This window comes from Lonchura striata, chromosome 3 (genome assembly GCF_050655825.1).
Source record: "Lonchura striata isolate lonStrDom1 chromosome 3, ASM5065582v1, whole genome shotgun sequence".
Taxonomy (NCBI): Eukaryota; Metazoa; Chordata; class Aves; order Passeriformes; family Estrildidae; genus Lonchura; species Lonchura striata.
Window position 1 is genome coordinate 84275621 of NC_140705.1, and position 21193 is coordinate 84296813.

Below are 21193 nucleotides of genomic sequence, written 5' to 3' on the forward strand. Positions count from 1 at the left end.
AACAGAAAAGTCAGTTGTCACAAGTTTAATTCATATATCCTACAGAACTGCTTATTTGCAATTCCACTGAGTTTTGTTAGACTGTTTTGCCTTTCATTAGGTTAATGACGTAGGAGAGGGGTTTACTATCATTAGAGCTTCTGGAATGCGTACAGGAATTGAACATGAGTTACATTTACAGCAAAGAAATTAATGAGAGAATCAGGAGCTCCAATCTGGAAGTGAGAAGCATTAATTTAAGCTACTACCCAAGTGATCCCTCTTGGTCTTCCGCCCACCTGATTCTTTGCACCTGCTGTACACAGGAATCTCCTTTAGAATTAAGCAGATTCTGTAACAAAACCAGTACTTGACAAAGGAAGTGCACAGATTCATCCTGACATAAGTCAGCATTCCCACAGGACCCATACAAGTCTATAAGCAATGAAGGAAATTCTCTGCAAGGACCAGAAAGGTTTCACTTGCCAGAGTCAGGTATCACAGTTCACTTTTGGATGGGTGCTCAAGAGTCCCCAGGTATGGTGGCAAAGGACCCCAAGGGATGTGATTGCAGCCTGGCCAGTGGCCATTAGCCCAGTTTTAAATGCTCAGAGCACCATCAGACACATTCCTCTACAGGCAGAGCCAGAAAATGCAGTTAGTAATGGCCTTTTCAGAGGCAGAACCTTATTCTCCCTCAGCAAAGTTGTCTGGTAACAATTTGAAATAATTTATGGACTCCACATTAACTTAATTTCCCTCTCTTTATCTCAAGTAGTGATATTTTTCCTCAAAACTGCATGCAGGCTTCCTGACTTCACAGGCAATGTGCCCATAATTAGGCCCATCTGCTTTAATAGCTAGAAATTTGTAGCAAAATAAACCCTTTTAACATTTTAGCCCTACTCTGAGGTCAAGCCAAAGATCTTTGGTACCTGTTGATCAAACTCAAGTCCCAGTTGCCCAATGACCTAAACAATGTGCACAGTAACTGCAAGCCCCAGTGAGACTATCATCCTGCTGGATTAGGAATTCTTTGCTCTTAAGAATAACACTTCAGAGATTACCAAAGATCAGTTCTGCCACAGCGCAAAGGAACAGCAACTTACATTAGGAATTTGTATGTTGGTCTGCCATCAATTGAGTACTCAGTGACAAAAGTCTGAATAAATTCACTGCACATCTTTAATTTATTTATCTGGGCTATGGTAGGTCATAAAAAGCATGAGATCAGATCCCAGACAAAAAATTCTTAGAGTAAAAATTCTTAGAGACATCAGAGAGTACCAGTCATTAAAGCTCTGACTGTAATTAGATAGAGGGAAACAGAGAGCAGGTTTTTACTGCTTATTTAGTTTCTCTCAAGAATACTTCAAGAAACTGTTTCTTCTCTGAAATAACAAAAAGAAATGATTGTACACTGTGAAAGGGGAATTATAAATGGTATAATCAGAAAAATAACCAACTTTTTTTTGTAGCAACACTGTGTGTAAAGAATTTCCAAGATGTCATGGCTGATACTAACAGCTTCCTCTGGCATGCTGAAGTATTCAGATACTCCCAGACAGCACAAAGATATTCTTACACACTTTTCTTTGCCCTGGAACTAGATAAAGTGTTTCATCTCATTTCAACCTCTCCTCAACTTCCATAGCAGGGGATACCAATTTTCTGCCAGGTGTCCTAGGCTTCTACACAGGTGGTAAAGTTCTTTTCCTCAAATTTGCTGGTGTTCCCAGATGAGCAAACCTACAGGTAACCAGAATTACTTTGTACTTACAGCATCATGGGTGATGAGCAGCTGATGAAAGTGCAAAGCCAATAAAGCTATGAAGTATAAATGACCTAATGTACCATGAAGTTCCTTACAGGTCTTTTTCTTGATTCCATAGCAGAGAACTACATCACTTGTCACCAGAGCTTCAATTCAAATCCCACAAGATCTGCTAAAACACTTTCAGTTTCCAACACATATTGTCTTGCTCCAATGCTTCCCCTGCCTGAAACACCAATGGAAAATTATGGGGAATTTGACAAAAAAGAAACCTGCCAATTTGAGAAGGATTACCTCACAATTAAGCCAGCCCCACATATTTTAATATTGCTTTGCTTTACACAAGGTCCAAGCTTAAGCAAAGAAAAACATCTTTGTCAACATTGTGTGGTACTTTTCAGCTCACATCCCAGCACACCTCCACTGGCCTGCCTTGGAGGCTAGGGCCAGCATCAAAATGAACCATGTTCCTCAACATTTTAAAACTCTTAGCTCCTGAGACAAGGAGAAGTAGCAATAAAGAAACAAAGGCATGCTCTGATTCAAGATATTTTCTGGTTGCAGTTGCCACATAAGGGTACCAGGCAGGATGCACCTACAAACTAAAAAAGTCTGGAAGTCAGTAGCATCACTCTCCTGAGCCTTTGTGTGTCTCCATGAAAGGGTGTTACATTTCATTTGATTTCAAACCCATTTAAAAATCAAATAAATCTTTAGAGGAGGGCCTACACACAAAAAGTCACAGCCCATGCTGGTGTCCCACCACGTGCGGGTGCTGAAAAAGGGGCAGGTGAATCTAGCAGCTTCTCAGGTATTTCCTATCAAAAAATGCAGGTATTCTGAGAAGTGGTTCTCAAGCCAAATGAAAAAGTAGGCAGGTGCCACCCTTCTGCCAAGATGCTGAAAAACGGCCTTCCTGGCAGAAGGGCTGTGTGGGAAATGAACAATTCTCCCAGCACAGTTATTTGCTGTGCAGAAGAGCAGCCTGTGCAGTCCCCTGGCCTGGGCACACATCACTGTAACAAAGAAACGCAACAGAACACTGTTATTTCTTTGTGGGATTGGTTCCTTTGTTTCTGGCGAAGATATATTAGTATTTCATTTCTCTAGGAATGAACAAAGAGTTTCTCTGCAGGGTTTTAATTTTAGATCTTTTCAGTCCCCAGACTTGCCCAGGCTATTGCTCTGGGCAACAAACTAGTCTATTGAAAAGAGTGCAATGAAAAGCTGGCATTGGTGAGGTCTGTTACAATAAGCAGGAGGCTCTGGAGGAATTTAGCAAACATGAATAAAGCACATGAGAAACACTGAAGGGAAAAAATCCTTTGTTGGCCAAGTTGACACCATATGTCCTTTGCTCTTAAAAACCTATGGCCTGTGCAGACCTGAAGCCACAGAGGATAACATCATAGTAAGCCTGGAAGGTGATTTAATAGGTTATCAAGGGCATTCTTCTCCTTTCTAGGATTAGAAGTCCCTTTAATTCACATGTGCCAGGTCAGCACTCACTACCCCTTCTTTTACCACCACAGTGACCAAACTAATCCCTGCTTATTCACACCCCTCAGTCTTGATTGAGACAATCTGAAAGATTTAACAGACACTGGAGTGAATTTGTTTCATTAAGTAATTGCAGAAAGTTCAAACTGAGTTTGCAAATCTTTTTAATGATGCTAATCACCTTCTTATTTCTGTGTTTACTTGTTTTGCTTATCATTTAAATACACAGAGTGCCTTGCCTCTAGGTGAAGTTCAAGCCTTCACAGAGCATGCCTTAAACCAAAGAATGAGGCTGCAAAAATGCTGAATCCTCACACATTGCTATTAACTAAATGCAACCTTTCTGTACATTCACTTCAGCTCTCTGGGGACAGTTCTGCTCTATGCAAGAATCTCCATGAAGCTAGATGCCCTTTTTGCTATCCAAAGAAGGGAGTCCAGAAGCCCTGAATGTTTTCCTTTCATGTATAGGCCTTGAATATAGCTAAGTGTTAAGGTATTTGCTGAACTAACTTCAGATCGTGCCATTTTTAAATTTCAGAGCAAGATCACTCCAACTGACTGAGCCAACTCATATTTCATCCTCCTCAAGCATCTGAAATGGCTTTTCTAGCTGCAGTGTATGCATGTCCTACAAAGGGCAAAACAAAGGCTCCTACCATTATGCAGTTTTGCGTTGGAGTTAATGCATTAAAAAGAAGAAAGCTGTTCATGAGATTTAAGAGTCTTCCCTTGGCAGTAGATCTTTTCACTTAACCTTTTCTGCTTTTATGCAGTGCTTCTGTTCACACAGATGGTCACAGTGCTGCTGTGATACAGACCATAGCCAGCAGAAAAATTAGCTCTCAGAGTGTTCACTGCAAACCTGTGCTGTGTTATGTGTAACTCTCTGCAAATGACCCTTAATAGTCATGGAAATTAGTTCAATTTGGCATGAATTACAGAAGCTGCCAAGTGAGGGCCTCTAAAATGGGCCTGTTAGGAAAGAGAAATACTGAGCTGTTGTACTTTTTTTTTAGCATTCATAAAGTAGGACAGCTGCTGTTTAACAGTTAACTGCAGGAAATAAATGCCAAAAGTCATAGATGCTGCAGCTAAGGAAGGCTACCAGCCCTGTATCTGAGCAATTTGCATATCAGACCTGAATCACAATCAAAGGTTGGTATTTTTTGTAAACTATGTCTTAGTGACAGGTCTCAGGTATGGCCTTTACTAAGGTAGAAAATGCATCACATTAAAACCCCCCAAAAGTTGTCATAGAGAATTTCCAGCCAGGCACAGTTGTACTACAGAAGCATGTTGTATGCCATTTCAGATCCAATATAATCACTATGGCTGGAACCTCTGGAGTGAGAGCCCTTAAAGCATATGTGACATGCAGCTCATAATCCCTTACCACACATCCCATGGCCACAGGAAGCTTCTGCTGCAGGTGGATAAACACTGCACCTTACTGCTTTCATTGCAAGCCAGGTCTGTGTGCTACTGGGGATTGCCTCCCTTACCTTCTTGGCAAATAATGAACAGAAAGCTGATTTATCACATATCAGCTCAAAAGTCCTGCTACAGCTGAGAGGTAGGAGCTGTGATTTAAATCCTTGTGGCAAGGGCAAGAAGAAGAGCCAGATCTCAGCTGCTTATGCCCTGAACATCAGGGTCATGGAGTCCAGTGTGAGGGGAGAGGCAGCATTAACCTCCCTGCAGTTGTTAACAGAAGCAGCAGGAGCACTATTCCATGGGAAGCTGTGTGCACATGGTGTGATCTGAACATCCTTTCTAGATCAAGCCTCTGAGGAGGAAGAGCACCCAATTTGAGATGTTTGTTGGTGTGCAGTAATGACTATGCTACTCCTCCCTAACAGACTCAGGCAGCTGAGGCAACAGGTTAAGCCATGCCTCCTCAGTCAAAAAAAAAAAAAAAAAAAAAATTATAACAACATCTGCACTCAGGGGAATTTCTTCCAAAAAGATTCTCATAGGAACAGCTTGGGAAAGTTTCCATTCCTCATGTTACATGGCAGTTTTGTGTTAGGATACGATTTAAACCCAGAGAAATCTAGCACTAGCACCTTACACTTCTAATCATATAAGTGATCTCAACTCAACCAGCAAATACGTATCACAAACAAACATGTTTCCAGGATCATACCTTTGAGAACTGTGGTGAGTAGGAAATCCTACTTGCTAGTCAGAACATCAGTTTCATGGACAAGTCTATCCTTCCACTGTCTATCCACTGCAGGAATGACATAGGAGTGACAAATGCACTGTTTAATGTACCCTGGACTTAAAAGTGACACAGCAGTGAAACTAGAAAATCTCAATTGCTCTTTAATGATACCATATCTTTGGTTTTCACCCCAGAGGGAAAAGCTTACAGCAGTAATAGCCAGTCTGAATGTAGCACAGCATATATATACACTGTCATACCCCATGGTAATAAGGAATGAAAAATCTCTAAAACGTGCTTCTATTAAACCATACATGGCAACAAAAGGCAAATGTAACCTCATTCAGTCTGTGCTGACATGGCTGAGAGGCAGCAGGTGTTTTCTAGTTCTGTTGGACTTGCATCCCAAGTTCATTTGCACTGCTTCCTCTGCCAGAGCAGGGCCCAGAAGATGGCATTATGTTACAAGGAAACATTACCCTGGTGCCACTTGCCTTCCCCTCTGCTCTGCAAGTTCAGAGGGGAAATATCTTTGCATGGGCATATCCCTAGCTGTTTCTTGCTCCCATTGTTTTGCTTAGTCTAGCATCAAGATGTGACATTTCAGCTGGGTGCAAATATAGAGGAACAAAGACAGAAAGAGATAGGAAAGTTTTATGCGACTTTCACCTTAATTCTTTTAGCTCTGTTTCAGAATTGCTCATGTCCTTGTGCTGTTTGAGGCCAGAATAATCTTCATGTCAGCCCCTGCATGGTGTACAACAGGCTGATAATAACTGTTGTCTCTCTTGATATTCTGAAATGCATCTGAATTCAGATGCCATTGAGACATAAAAGGTTTAATCACAGGCAGATACAGCAGTCCCTCAGAACTGTTGCAACTGCTAGCACTGATACTCAGTTCATCATCATCTACCCTTCCCTCCATTTTACCAATTCCCTGCTGATCCAGCTCTTTGTCTTCAGGACTTCTGCAAGGCTAGCTTTACTCCTAAGATTAGAAACCATATCATGCAGATGGAGCAAAATGCTGCTGTGATTCAAGCTACAGAGGTTACATCAGCAGTCCTTGGCTCAGTCCATGCTCCTGCCTGCTACTGAGTCACACTGAAGTGTTGTGCACAAGCACAAGAAGCTGCACTTGCCATTATCAAAACCTGGTGGTAACTCCTGTGACCCAGCAGTTGTTCAGGACCATACAAAGACACAAGGGTCTGCTACTGTGAGATATAATTCCCTCATCTTTACTACACAGCTGGTGACCATGAAGGATCGAGCTCCTTAAGGACTTTAAAATCAGTGAGTAGAATGCATCAGCAAAGGACTGGAATAAACAGAATAATTTTAAAAGGAGATATTTCAGTGTAATCAATCTGCTCAGCTGTGAAGACACATGGAAGCAATGAGATCAGGTTAATGCTGGCTCACTAGATAGAGCTTCCTCAGCATCCACTTTGCTTAGTACCCTGCAAGGTTGTTGTAAGGCCCCCAAAAACTTGCTCAATGAGGCTCTTAAAAGGATTTACATTTTTTTTACGTACTCTGAGTTATATGCAGAGGAGAAATACTGGCAAGATCTCAAGAGATCAAAATAGCAAAAAACTTTACTGTTAACTTCAGAAAATCAGAGAACTTCAGCAAAAGGTTTAAAGCAGCAATCTACATAAAACATTTCACAAACATTAACTTAGTCTGTCCAACTTAGTAAAGTATAAGCCTGTCTGATTTTAAATTATTGAAAAGTCTAAGAAGAAGGAATTGAAAGAAGAAAGAGAAAATATAGCTACCTCTCCTAGTTCCAGCAGTGCTCAGCTCAGAGAAGTTCCAAGAGGAGGAAGGACCAAGACTGGTGCTTACCTCATGCTTCAGTTTAAGTGTCCTTTGGCTTTCCTGGGCCATTCCCTCAGGTGGGACTTGCTGTCATCTGGCCATTCTGGGGCTAGGTGGGAGCTCCAGAGGCAGGTGTGGAGCATTGCTGGAGTGTGCCAGGGATTGGCAGCCACCAGAGCAAGACCCCACCTGCCCCTTTCCCTCACACCCACCCACCTGAGATGTTTTGAGCCAGCAATCTCCTCCAGCTGCATGCCCAGCTGAATTAATGCCTCACATTCAGATGCTTATCTGATACATAATAAAAACTTCTAAGCACCAGTAATTGTAAAATTCTAAACAATCATAAGAACATAGTTGAACTTATGGTAGAAGGAAACATGAATTTTTAATTTCAATCATTAATTAACAAATTAACTTTGAATTAACTGCTGCTTTTCCAATGGTTATATTTTCCTAGGAACAACTCATTTATCTTAGCACTACAGACTTGATTTTGTAGAAAGAAAACATACACGCTCACATTACTTGAATGTCCATCACACAACTCTACTGTGCTTTTTAGCCTTCCTAAATATTAAGGAATACAGTGAGTTTGTTTCCATAACTGAAGTTCTACTACTTAACTTACAAAAAGAAATACAATAAAGATGAGTTCAGTGAGCCTCTGTTTAGGGTCATAAAAATTAAACTTTCTGAGTCCTTTTATGTAGTAAAAATAAATATATTGAAAAATAAAATTATATTTCCTCCTCATCTAGGCTATACCTTCTGCATTTATGAGGCATACATCAAGATGTAATCACATAATTCAAGGACTTTAATCAAGAATAATCAGAAATAATTATATCAATTGTCAACAAGTTATTTGAATAATTGATTGCATATATAGGAGTGAGGCCTTCCATAGAAGTAAATTGTAAATCAAACTTTTGCTTTATCCGATGAGTAGGTTTTATTTTTACTTCTAGTTTTACAGATTTTTACTACAGCTGGCATTGTGATATGATAAATCTAGGACTGGTCTTCTGACACAGAAATTTTCTCAGTATCTTATAAAACAGAAAGTATCAGAAACCCAAAGACATGGCAATTAGACTGAAATAAAAAAAAAAAAAGTAAGAAAAATGGTTTATTGCTTTGAGATAGAGCTGGCTTTTTCTGCAAGGTCTTTCACTGGGGATTTTTGGGTACATTTTTCATCTTCAGTGTCTGTGACATGCTGTGTCACTGAAGTATTTCCTAACTGATTACGAAGTTCTCAAATCAATGTGAGAAAGACAGACTGTTGATATTAAAACCTTCTCTCCCCTCTCCAGGCTGTAACCAGGTAAGAAACACAACCTCCCAATTTGCAGCCTCCTTACCAGAAGGACAGTCACAGTAACTGAATAGAGATATTTCTGATATTTCTTTCCTCTCCCTTCTCCTCAAAGCAATTTTTTGGCTAAGTCATAAGGTCATGAATGATTACAAGGGGACAGGTACCACGTGCTGCAGGCGAGGAGAATTGCACCAAGCTTATAAGGGTTGTAAAAATGTGATTTCCAAAAATCATCAATTCCCTGACATGTCTCTCTTTCTGATATATGACAGATTGGACTGAGCTTTGAGTAGCACCAAAAGACAAAATTCAGTGTTTCAGGATGTAAGAAGAGGCAATGCTACAGGAAGGGTATTACTTAAAAGGAATATGCAGCATCTGAGAGGTAAAAGAAGTTCTGGTACAGTGGAGGGACAAGCTACTCTTTCTTTGAGAAGGAATTATGTACAGATAATTTTGCCCCACAATACATTCCTCCCTCCTACATACACACACACTTGTACGTGATTTTAACACCTGACACCCAGCCAAGGCCAAACCACTACAGTTCTTTTTGGCTGTAAAACTTGGAGCAGTGTGTGATTATTATGTGGTGGTGCCATGTATTGCAAGACCACAGGTGATGCTCTTCAGAGTCCCAGCCATTCCTGCTCAGCTGCTAGACTCTGGCCAGGAGTCCATGGCTACAACAAAGCCAGCCAGGCACAGAGGAGCCTCCCCAGAGGGCTGGCCAGGCATCCCATGCGGGCAACTCCACAACAGAGTGAGGCTGTGAGGGGTGGCAGAGCATTGGAACAGACTGCCAAGGGACATCATCTGTGGGACTCAGATTCAGACAAAGAGAGAAACGTGAGTTTCTATCCAGGCAGAACCCTGGGAAAGAGCTGGAGAAGAATGTAAATAATTCTTTATCTCTCTTGTTTTTCACATTGTTTATAGTTCAGTTCTATCACTGTGCATCAAGCACTTTGCACCAATGCTGTAGGTTGTTTTCACTTCAGGACCAATAGAGTTGGTCCTCACAAAGCTCTGTATAAAAGAGCAGTGTATTTTGAATAAACCAGAGTTTTACTCTCAGCAGCCTTCTGGTCAGAGTCTTCTCATTCCCGTCCCACCTCGACAGCGACAATCATTCAAGGGGGTCTCCCTCTTTGGACATGTTTAGAACCCACATGGATGATTCTGTAATGCTACCACATTTCCCTGCCTTGCCCTGTGGGGCCAGCACAGGTGTGCCCAAAGTTCCTTACTCACCTCTGCCACAGGGCTTGGTTTTGCCCTCACTCCTGACCAATTGCTGCTGCAATCAAGGGCTGTGCTTCCAGCTTGGCACCTGTGCTTGGGCTCCTATGGCAACTACACCTCACTGCTTTGTTCCATTCCCCCAGCCCACACCAGCTGGGGAGGCTGGGGTTTGACCCCAAACCAAGGACCTGAGGAGGTGTTCTGGCCCTATGCGGCCCCATAGGCAGCGCTGAGGGGTGGAAGCTGCCAGGGAAGCAGGGGATGTTACACAGCAGGTGCCAGAAGGAAATCCACCAAGAAATCCTTGCTGGCTTGGAAGGGCCCTGTGCTTTCCACTCTTGGACACCGGGGATACCCAGAAAATTGCACGACGGGTGTGGCTCTTCTCAAATTATTCTTGAGCTGCCCCTTCTGGCCACTGACCGGGAAAGGGACCAGGCTAGAAGGACCCATTTCATGTGTGTGATACATTTGCATCCAAAATAAGGAAACTTGAAACATTAACTTCAGTAATTTTGGTGGTTCTCTTAGGACACTTTGCTGTCTCCATCTATGGAGAAGATAGGGCAATAGTAAGCCTTAGTCATAAAAATTAAATTATGAGACTGCTTCAGATGGAAAAGATTTCTATCCATGAACTCTAAGTAATAGGGGGATCTGTGCTGCCTAATTCCTAAGTATGAGGTTCTGCTTTGCAGTCAGTGAGTTTTAAGGTGGAAAAAGAAAAAGGGATTTCTTACACGGTTTTGGAATTTTTTAAAGTGTGTAAATAAGGATATTTTAAGGCATGTGAATATAGTCATTCTTTTTTGAAATTGAATTCGGGACCTTGAGGTCCATGACACAAGTGGTTGTCTTTCAAACTTGAGGACTGACAAAATTACACAACCAAGGCCACTGCTGTACATGAAGATGTGCATTGTAAGGTACAATTCAATACATTTATCATCACTGTGGCTTGCTGCTATTTACCATCCATAAATCCTGGAATTGAGACTCTTGGGTTTTTCCAGTGCTAGTAAATAAGCTCAGTCTACTGGTGGTTGTGCATGATAAAGAGTTAGGATTGAAGATACTATTCATTTTCAACTACATGATGACAAAGCTAAGAATACTGACATACAATATCTGGGAAAAAATAAGTAGTTTAAGATTGTGAAGTAATTTTTGAAGGTTTAAAATATTGTGCTGATTAACCTGTCCCCAATATTCTGAGATAAACTGTAGCCAGGGAAATGGAATTGTTGCAATGTCTTCGCTGAACTTCACTCCAGAAATAACTACCTTTTATTGCAGGGACATGATTCCTATCAGTGTGCAATGCTTGAAGTGGAGTCCCATCACCAGTGAGCTCTGTGATGATTAGGTCATGCACTGCTGTGAATTCATATGCAGCCACTGGGCCATCAAAAAGATCTATCAGCATGATGGTTGAAGTTCATCTCCTCGAAGTTCAACTGGTTGAAGTTCAATTTACTGCTACACTATAGCTAATTTTGATCATGGCTACTCTTCAGATTACTTAGCTTTAACACTTTATTTCCCAAAGAAAATTCAGCTCTCTTGAGCCTTCTTGCAAGATGGTATCCCTGACTGCACAGGTATTATAGTTAGAAGTCTAGAGAATTATTAGCAACTAGAGGAAAGAATTACAGCCCATGTGGCAGGTAGCTGAAGAACCTGCCAAGGTACAACAGGCTATGATGTTTCCAGGAGACCACAGCAAAATTCTAATTCTTACTCAGCACTAGGAAAAAGCATAAACGCTGGGGGAAGAAGGTCTGGCTTAAACATCTTAGAGTGAAATTATCGATACAAGGAATGTGTGAAAAGAACGAAAAGAGCTAGTTCATGCTGCAGAGAAAAGACACAGGCTGCTGCTCTCTCTCTGAAAGATTTCAAGAATCAGAAGACCTTTTACTTCAGATTTAAGGGATCACACTAAGGCCATTCAAGCCCTCGGGCTACAAGGCAACAAACTGCCACTGATAAATCTGACATAGCTGAGGTGTCAGGATCCCATCTACATACATGCAAGGAATGTGCAGGAATTTTGTGGGAGCTCTGATGGACAAGATCAAAGGGTCCCAGAAAAAAATCTTGCTGTGTGATGCTGCAGCAGATTGTCTGGTGGAAAACAGTATTTTTTTTTTCCCTCTCTCTTACAACCTCTAGTGGCCAAAATGCACATATCCAGGCAGAAACTACTTGCTGGAGTCAGCAAGGCTGCCTTCCGCTGAATTTGATGCATGTGCTGTAAGTGGAAAGGGGAATCCCACATGAAAGGATCTGCAGAAATGTCTCAGGGCATCTCCCTGTACTGGAGTAGGACCCCTTAGCGAAATATGCCTTAGCAAATGTATTTATAAAAAGCCTCATTGGAGCACTATTGGAAAGTTTTCTGCCTCTGTCACACTGCAGTATTTTTGCTGGTGTAGCTGCTTTTCTGGCACTGGAAGACCACAACAACAAAAAGAACAAAATAATCAGGAGAGAGAATAATATTTGATATACTGTATCTCACAATTGCATCTCCATCTAAACTTTGTTGCCATCCTGTAGTCTCTTTCCAACTGGTAGAATTTTATAACGGGGTTTAACATGTTTCCACTGCACAAATTACATACTAACAGAGAGCTTGTTTCCTACGATTTGTCTCGCTCTTGTCACTGATCTGCAGGATCACCCCTGCAGCAACGACAAAAAATGCACACATGGAACTGCATGAAGTATTTTTGCAGCTGGTTTAGCAGCTGGATATGAGAAGGAGGAGCCAAGCACAACATAACCTGCCAGCTCTCCCAGGACCATTCACTGCTGCTGGAAAAAGCACTCAAAAGCCAAGCAGGAGTTCTGCAAAATGCTGGGTGCTCACTAGTGGGAGAAAGGAGCTTGCAGTATGCGTAATTCCTTTTTTTTTTTTTTTTTTTTGTTACTTTTCTTCTTCCTCATTTCCAGTTGCATATAATCTTAATCCATAAAGCTCCATAAATACTATTAATACGAAAACCTGAGACAAAAGAAGGCAAGCTGGTGGTTTCTGGTTATGAAATGAGCTCAAAAACACGGGTAAAAGTGGACCACAAAAGCTTCAAGCACAGATCTTTTATAACCTGAGATGCTGTTGCAACTCAGAAATAATTATTTTGACCTTTGAAGTCATTGCAATGTCCTCACTGAGTGTTATAGCCCTGGCTGTAATGTGCTGATCTTCATCTTACAGCTCAAATGCTTTGCTGCATAATTTTATTTTTTATGCATAAAGGTCCACATTCTTAAGAATATAAGTAGAGAGCAGATGGTGCTCAGTGAGTGGCCACTACCAGTGAGCTGTTGGCAAGTGACATTGCAGAGCACAGTGACGTGTGAAAAGTTAAGATCTCCCCTCTGTTCCTCCAAGCTTCTGCAACCCTGCTTGCCTCACAATTTCACTTTGTCTTTGAACTTCACCTTCTTTCTTTGTTTTTAAGAAAGGTCCTTAAAGCTGACAAGGCTTTCCTTTGCTTCACTGGATATTTGTTCTCACAGTCCAAAGACAGCAAATGATGCATTTCTCTGCATAACATCTGAAGGGGAATGGTCCCCAAGGTCCAATGGGTCCAAGCTGGGACTGTCCATACTCTCAGAGAACTCTTCTCAATTGGTATTGTATGAAAAAAGCCCTGCCCAGAAATGGAACTGCATGGGAAAAAACAGAGTTTACCACATGTTGCTGTGTCCTGGGGATTAAGGAATAGCCCCAGGCACAACACCATACCATCAATGGAGGAGAAAAGTGTTCCCCCTCCTTTTAAGGTCACAGGACATTCAGCTGGTTCGTGGGAGACTTGTTTTGCACCAAAGCCTACTCCAGTGCTGAATGGCAGGCTCTGTCCTCAGCCTCAGTGATCACATCCTCAGAGGAAACACTGAGCTCCTAAGCACTTCCAAGCTGATAATTCCTGAATCTTATTAACAAGAGCCAGCTCAAACATCTGAGAGCCGATCGTAGCAATGCCTCGCTCCTGTCTCCACCGGCCTCTAGCCCATGAAGTCTCTGTGCTTTTACACCGTGTTTTACATAAAACTCAGGCTGCAGAAGCAATGGACAACTCGGATAATCTCTCTAATGCCCAGAAAGCCTCATAATTTCTACAGGTACCTTCCTCCAAGTTTCTCTTCCATCCTCTGTTCTTTGCTGCAAGTTGAATAAAAGTTATGTTTTCCCAGCTGGAAAAGGCCCCTTCTCTGCCTCCCTTATTGTCACGAGACCTCACAAATGTTTCACTGCTACCTCCAGGACTGGCCCCTTCTGTTGCTAATTAGGGAGCTAAGAGGTTCCCCCAGGCCCTTCGCAGTGAAACTGAGCCCATTAAATGAATGGCAGGCAACATCTCTGGGGGTGGGGAACTGAGTTACACAACAGCTGTTTGGAAACAGGCGGTTTGTTACGTGTGCTGGATTTAGAGACGTGGCATCGTTAAAAACAAAGGCAACTTTCAAGTCCAAACCAGTGTATTTAGGTCAGAGATACCCCAGGGATAATCTCAGGGGTATTGGTGATGGGAGGCAGGCAGCAGGCACCGGGAGCTTGGGCTCAGAGCCTGAGTGTGCAAAACGTGATGGTCCCAGCCTGTGCATGCAGTCATGCACTGCAAGCCGGGTGTGCAGGTCCTTTCTGTGCTCCAGCACACGGGTCCTGCTATTCTGCACACAAAGAGTGCTAATCCTGGAGCATAACGGGACCCATTGCTGGCATTTTGGGAAGTGTGGTGGAGCCTTGTGAGCTTGTCCACTAGCTAACCCAGGTGCACAGCAGCCTGGACACAAGGAATTGCTTATAGAGAAGGAAACTCCATCCAATCAGTAGAGAAACAAATTTAAACTGTGGTCAGTTTTGCAATTTTCATTGTTTAACTGTCTTAGCAGGGCACTATGTATCCCCTGCAACCATTGCTCCAAGCTATTTAAAAGTACCATCTTGCAAAGAAAGCAAAAATCCTTCAGAACACAAAATGCAACTGGTCAAATGCACTTGAGGGAAGGACTAATCCCTAATCCTAAAATCTATACAACAGTATAGCTATAAGTTTTTTTCATGGAAAAGAATATCCTGGGTGATTTTTTTTCATTATTGTAGTGACAGAAACAAAGGCTGTGTCTTCAACAAAGGGTTGTTGATAAATCAGTATGTATAGGGGGGTCTATACTAAATAATTTATATAATTTACAAAATAAAGTCTAAAAAAGCAGTTATCATATTTGGCTTAGTCAAAAAGAAGTAGCAGAGAATGACTGCCATCCTTCTCAAAGGGAATTACTGCTGCTGAGGATTCTTTGATAGTAACTGTTATCACTGGCAGATCCCAAGTTCCATTTCTCCATCTTGATCTTGGCAAACTCCAGGTGTGGTTTTGGCGAGCATCAGTGGGATCTGTGGGATGTGAGGGACAGGTGCATTACAGGGGAGAGACAGATTCTCTGTCTTGTTGCTGTGCCACAGCTCCGCATAGGCAGCTCCCCAGAACAAAGAAGGGCTTTGGAGAGAAAAGGAAAAGCCCAGATTTAAGCACGGTTTTGCAGAGATATCAGCTGAGCATAAGGCACCCACAGAGCTCCCACAATTGATTTGGGAGGCAGCCAAGGGGATGCTGGAGCGTGAGCTCCCTTTGCAAGCCTGAGGAAATGCACAAGAGATGTGTTTTGAGAAGTCGGTCTTACGATCTGTTCATTTCAATGGAAATTTTGGAGACTTTTCTGCTCCAATTCTGTGCATTATTTCCTCCCCTTTTGGGAACTGCACTAGCTATCTGGAAATGCTTCTGTGGTGTCCTTTCTGAGTAATTATTTATTCTCTCTGTGGTAGCCCTGCTGTCCATTATTAGTTGTTATGCCTACATTGTGTAACAAAAACAACAACAGTAATCTGAAGAAACTCTTCAGGTCCAGAGGCAATAAGAAAATGAATCAGCTGAACTTCTAACATAAGGATATGATTTTCCATTTTCATTAAAAACAGCTATTCTGGAAAACCAGGCATATTTGAGTATAATGTAATAACAGCACTGCAGACATCTCGCCTAAAGAAAATAGGATTATGGACCCTGAGGCCTATATGAGGACCCAAAATACAGCTAGGAAAAATAGTTAGGAATTGTTTTTTAACATATATGTCTGAATATGGTAAACAAGACACTATCAACAAGTCTGTAAGCATAGTTTTTTCCCCTTCATCTTTTCAGCATTCTTGCAAAGACTTAGCTAAGTCAAAGACTTAGCTAAGTTATTTATCCCAGCATAAATAACTGACTGGCCCTTCCAAAAAGGTACAAGGATAAAGCCCTTTGCAAGTGGCTCTTAAGAAAACTTGGCAACAACAGCTTGCAGGATGAATCCTTGCCAAAGATTAATAATCAGTTCCACAAGGAGAGGAACTAATGAAGCCTCATTTTCTACATGTATTTGCAAAATGCAGCTACTATTTGCAAACACAAAGACTTTGTATTTTGCAAGTACAAAAACAAAAACTTTTTAACAGAATTGTTCTAAGACTTTGCTCTCTCTAGGTGTGTTTATACAATTCTCCCTGCACCTCCCAAAACCATCAGTTTTCATGAAACATGTAGAAACACCTTTCAGAACTACTTTTGAAATCTCTGCTTGCTGAAGTTGTTGAAATTGGCAAACAGATCAAGATATTACTAGGTCACACCTATAGACATCAGGTCACTGTACAAGCATTGGTTCTGTGGGAAGCAGGGAACTAAAGTGAGGTTGTGAAAGAAAGTACAGATGAAAGCATCCATTTCTTAGCACTTAGAGATGATGGGATTTGCAAGGCAACTGCCATGATCAAGGCTGAGACACAGTAGTCAAGAGTGGTCCAGTTCCTTTGACTTCAATGGCAAAATCTTAGTGCCATTAGGGAGATTAGAGCTTACTTTTGTACCATATCCAAAGTCTGAAGTGTTCATTGAGGTGACCAAATCTATGTAAGATAAGAACGATTGGTAAAACCTTCCATAGACCCTAGTAAATTCCACTCCTTTTAAACTGAGAGTTTTGTCATTTGCATTCAGTGGGAATGAACCAAAAGTTAGATAACTGGGACAAAGTGATGGCAGATGGAGCTCTCTGTGTGCCAGTATAAGTTAAGGGAAGCTGGAAAAATGTATTTCAGTTACCTAATACTTGAAAAATGAAAAATGAAAATGAAAATGAAAATGAAAATGAAAATGAAAATGAAAAACACTGGGGTTAAAGCTGATGTGAAGGAAAAGCTCTGGGCACCTCTTTGGAGAATAGTGCAGTGTGGAGAGACGATGCTCAGTGCAGAGCAAAATAAAACCTGAACAGATTGTCATCTACTAGATGTGTCATATACTACCATAAGGATCTCTAAACAAATCAGCTGTGTATCTCTATGTTGAAATCAGTGATAGGCATGATCACTTCCCTAACAAAGGGGCAGAGGGGAATAGAAAAGGTTGGAAAAAAAAAAATAGCATCAATAATCAATGAGACAGTGGAGGCTGTGATGGAAGAAGGGAATGAGTGAGAATTATGGTTTAGCTTTGTGAAGAACTGAGTCAGGGAAGAGACAGCATGATTAACTTCTAATTAGACCTTTAGCAACATCTCTTGTCACCTTCTGGCACCTTCCATGACTTTATATGAATCTAGGAATTACACAATATCTGGTGTAATAAAGAAAGGAAATCTGATTTTATGATGCACAGAATTTTGAGACAAAAATAATTACTGAATAGTCTCACCAAGACAAGAAGCTGTAGTGATAAAATTAGTATTAATAAAGCTGTTGATGGTGAAAGTCTCTCAATTCTGGTGCCTCTTGTCTTAGGATTCCATTTCAGCTCTTTGTAGCTCACCAAAGCTGAGCTTCTTCCTGATGCTCTTTAAGCACAGCAACATCCACATTAGGAAATACTCTTAAAATGCAGATACCTGGATGAGGAGCAGAAAAAGCCAGTGTAGTCCTGGTTTCTGTTACAAATGCACCACTTCAGAGCATGGAGCTACCCTTTCCACAGATCCTGTGCTGTTATAAATCTGCCCTGAAATAGCAAAGGTTTTTCTTTAGGCTGCATTTTCTCTCTGGAGTAACCACCTGAGGGCAACATCACACACACAATGGGACATGCAGGCCTCCTATGTCTGGAATATTGCACTCCTTGGAATACAGCATTTTGAGGAATCCCATTTACCAGAAAAATCATTACAAATGAGAAGCAGATCGAAGAACAGCAACAAAGATGATTAGGAAGCAGGAGATACTACACAGAAAAACATTTCAAAAGCAAAATCTAGTTTGCCTAAGTCTAGTTTGATTAGGAGCAGAATCCTGGCCTTCAGGTATTTGAAGAGTAATGAGAAATTATTCAGCATAATAAAGGAAGAGATAACTAAGTAATTGGTGGAAACAAAGCAAGGAAAAAATGTGTCGTTTTCCTCTTGCACTGTGCTATGTGAGATACCAGGCTATGAATGGGAGGCATTCATATTCTGCTTCTCTAATGAAAGATCAAGCCTCTGTTAGAATAAGCACAGTATGGGCCAGGAACAGAAATTCTTGGTCAAGAAGAAAAGCTCATAGTGTCAGGAGGTGACTAGTGGGTAAAGCCAGCCTGTGACATATTTCAGGGGGGTGGTTCTAGAGCAACACTGATTTCACACAAAGGCTACTTTTTCCACTTTCCAATGCCTGTGTTAGAGCCTTTGGTTAAAAGCAGTCCACAGGACACATCACCATTTGCTCTGATTCTGGAGAATTATTTTTCTGGCAAGGGGGGGAGCCAAGTTCCCTTCATTGATTTGGTATTCATTATCTTAAAAGTGTAGAGGGTGATCTACAGCCACTGGAGAGCTCTGGAAAACCTGTCCAGTGTGCAGAATGTCACATTATACCAGGACTTTGTGGAGGGATCCACAAGATGTTCCTTTTAAAATGCAGTTGGAGAAGAGAATGGTGCACTGGCAGACTCATCTAACTCCAAGTAGTCAGGATGTCAACAGCAATCAAGCTGCAGCAGTGTGGTGTAACAAGCTTGCTCAAGCCCCTGACTGGACTTGACAGGCTCCCTGGATGTCTGTCTTGCTGTTACTTCATTCCTGTTAGAGTTTATATGCAGTTGCTATGCTGCAATTAAACACTGATGCTGGAGTAGGCATGCCCTGTGTGTGACAGTGCCTGAAAATTTGGGAAGCAAAGCAAGCTTAAGTAACTAAATTGCCTCCAAACAAAAAGCAATCAAATACAGCAATGCCTCCTTCCCTTCTTAGATCCCATATTTAAGGAAGGAAATCCTAATTCTTCTAATAGTACCATTATGGGCCAGAACTATATCAATGATCCCAGGTCTTAAAAAAAAAAGAAAAATAGAGGGAAAATCTATTGTCTTCTCTCACAGAGATTATTTGCCAACACAGCTAACCAGACACCTTTCCTACAGTCTGAAGCAATATCCTTTCCCTGAGATTGAGAAATCAACACTAAAATACATCAGCTTGTATCTCAGATCCTGAAGGCACTAATGCACCATCTCTAGTACAGCATTATCCCCACACTGTTTACAGGTTTCTGTTAAAGATTAATAATCAAAGAACAAACAGCTTTTGTTTTGACTCTAATACTGATTTGAGCCTTCTGTTTAAGCAAAAGCAAAGCAAGTGAAGGTTCACTTGTTCTGGGAACTACTGATTATCAGGGAAGAGGACAAATTTCTCTTTATGTCCTTTGGATAGCTGGTGTGGGCAGCTCTGTGCCCAAAAGGCTTTCATGCCTCCATGGCACAGGAGCCAGGACCCAGAGCAAATAAATCCATATTACATGTCCCTAACCTGCAAAGTTAGAAGCAATTGTTAGGGGAAAAAGGCAAAATTATTTCCCAATAGAGAGAACTAACCCATGGCCTTTCTGGTAAGTTAAAGCCCCACCTGTTCTTTATCAGCATCCTCTGCAGGTTCCCAAACTGGCTATCGCTCAGTGGCAAATGAGAAGTGAGAAGGAACAACAGTACTGAAGTGCTCACTGCTCTGTGTTTGTTTCTCCTACTCTCACATTCTACTCTTGCAAAGCAACATACAAAGGGTGTCTGGCACCCAAGTACCTGATCTGTATAGTGACATGGAGTAGGAGATACAAGCTGTTCTGTTATGGAAGACATGGCAGAGGTTTCCCTTTCTGGAGGGGAAGTCACTGCTAAGAGACGCTTTTGTTATTCCTGGCAGTTCCTTCCTGGCTTTGTAGGCTCCTTGTCCATAGGCTGTTTTCCTGGAAGGAGCAGAGAGGTTCACTTGATGTCATTATATCCTGTTTTCACTGGCTTCTAGAAAATGAAGCTCTCATAACCTTGAAAGAAAAAAACAAAGGGTTGAGCCTTTGAATACCACCTGTGGAACAGCAATAGCTTCCATAGCTATATGTGCTCCCCAGCCATCATAACCTCCTTGCCGCACAGACCCCAAGGGAGAAGGTGTGAGGAAGTCCAGCATCCTCCCCCCTGAGCAGAGATGGGGACAGGAAAAGGTGCCCAAATATCTACTGATGCATCATCAACAGGTCACAGCCACTGTGACTCCTGCCTTTTGGACATGTGAGCAGGTGTCGTAGTTCAGCTCCATGTGAGTGAGAAACCTTGTGGGTTAAGATAAAGACAGTTTAATAGGGAAATAAATAGCCACACCCACAAGCAAAGCAAAACAAGTAATTAATTCACTGTTTCCCATGAGCAAGCAGGTGCTCAGCTATCCCCAGGAAAGCAGGGCTCCATCGTGCATAATGGTGCCTTGGGAAAGTAAAACACAGCAACTCCAAATGTCCCCACTTCCTCCTTCTTCCCTCAGCTTTATACACTGAGCATGATGCTGTATGGTGTGGAATGTCCCTTTAGTCAGCTGTCCTGGCTGGGTCCCTGTCCAGCTTCGTGTACACCCCCAGCCTCACTGCTGCTGGTAGGGGGCTGAGAATCAGGAAGGACAAGCCCTCAGCAATACAGAAAATATCCCAGTGTTATCAACAACGTTTCCATCACAAATCCAAAACACAACCCCATACTAGTTACTATGAAGAAAATTAACTCTATTCCTGCCAAAACCAGCACAACAGGGCAAGCAGCTTAGCTTTCCAGGTCTTTTCTTGCTTCCTTCCCCCTTCTAATTTCAAGAGGAGAATACATCCACCCAAGCAGACATGCTGGGCTGAGTGATGTTGATTTGGAAAACTTGGATGCCAGCAGCTCCTTCTGCTTAGGGCCTCATGCTTTATTCATCGTCCCTTGCTCTGAGTTTTAGGACTATAGATCCAGCCAGCTTTGTCTCAGAGCAGGACAGGGAGAAGGGTCATTTTACAATCCTTTGGAGCTGCTCTAGGTTC

At 41.9% G+C, this 21193-nt stretch overlaps 1 long non-coding RNA gene across 2 annotated transcripts in view; it reads right to left on the reverse strand.

The window, feature by feature from the left end:
* Positions 1 to 19589, reverse strand: part of LOC146767971 (uncharacterized) — a 45340-nt gene extending 25751 nt beyond the window's left edge. Inside the window, exon 1 of one of the 2 annotated variants that reach the window (XR_014953837.1) lies at positions 7281 to 19589. This is a non-coding gene — a long non-coding RNA (uncharacterized LOC146767971). Of the gene's footprint in view, positions 1 to 7210 lie in introns of both variants that reach the window. The other variant, XR_014953836.1, reaches the window with a different exon arrangement.
* Positions 19590 to 21193: the final 1604 nt, after the last annotated feature.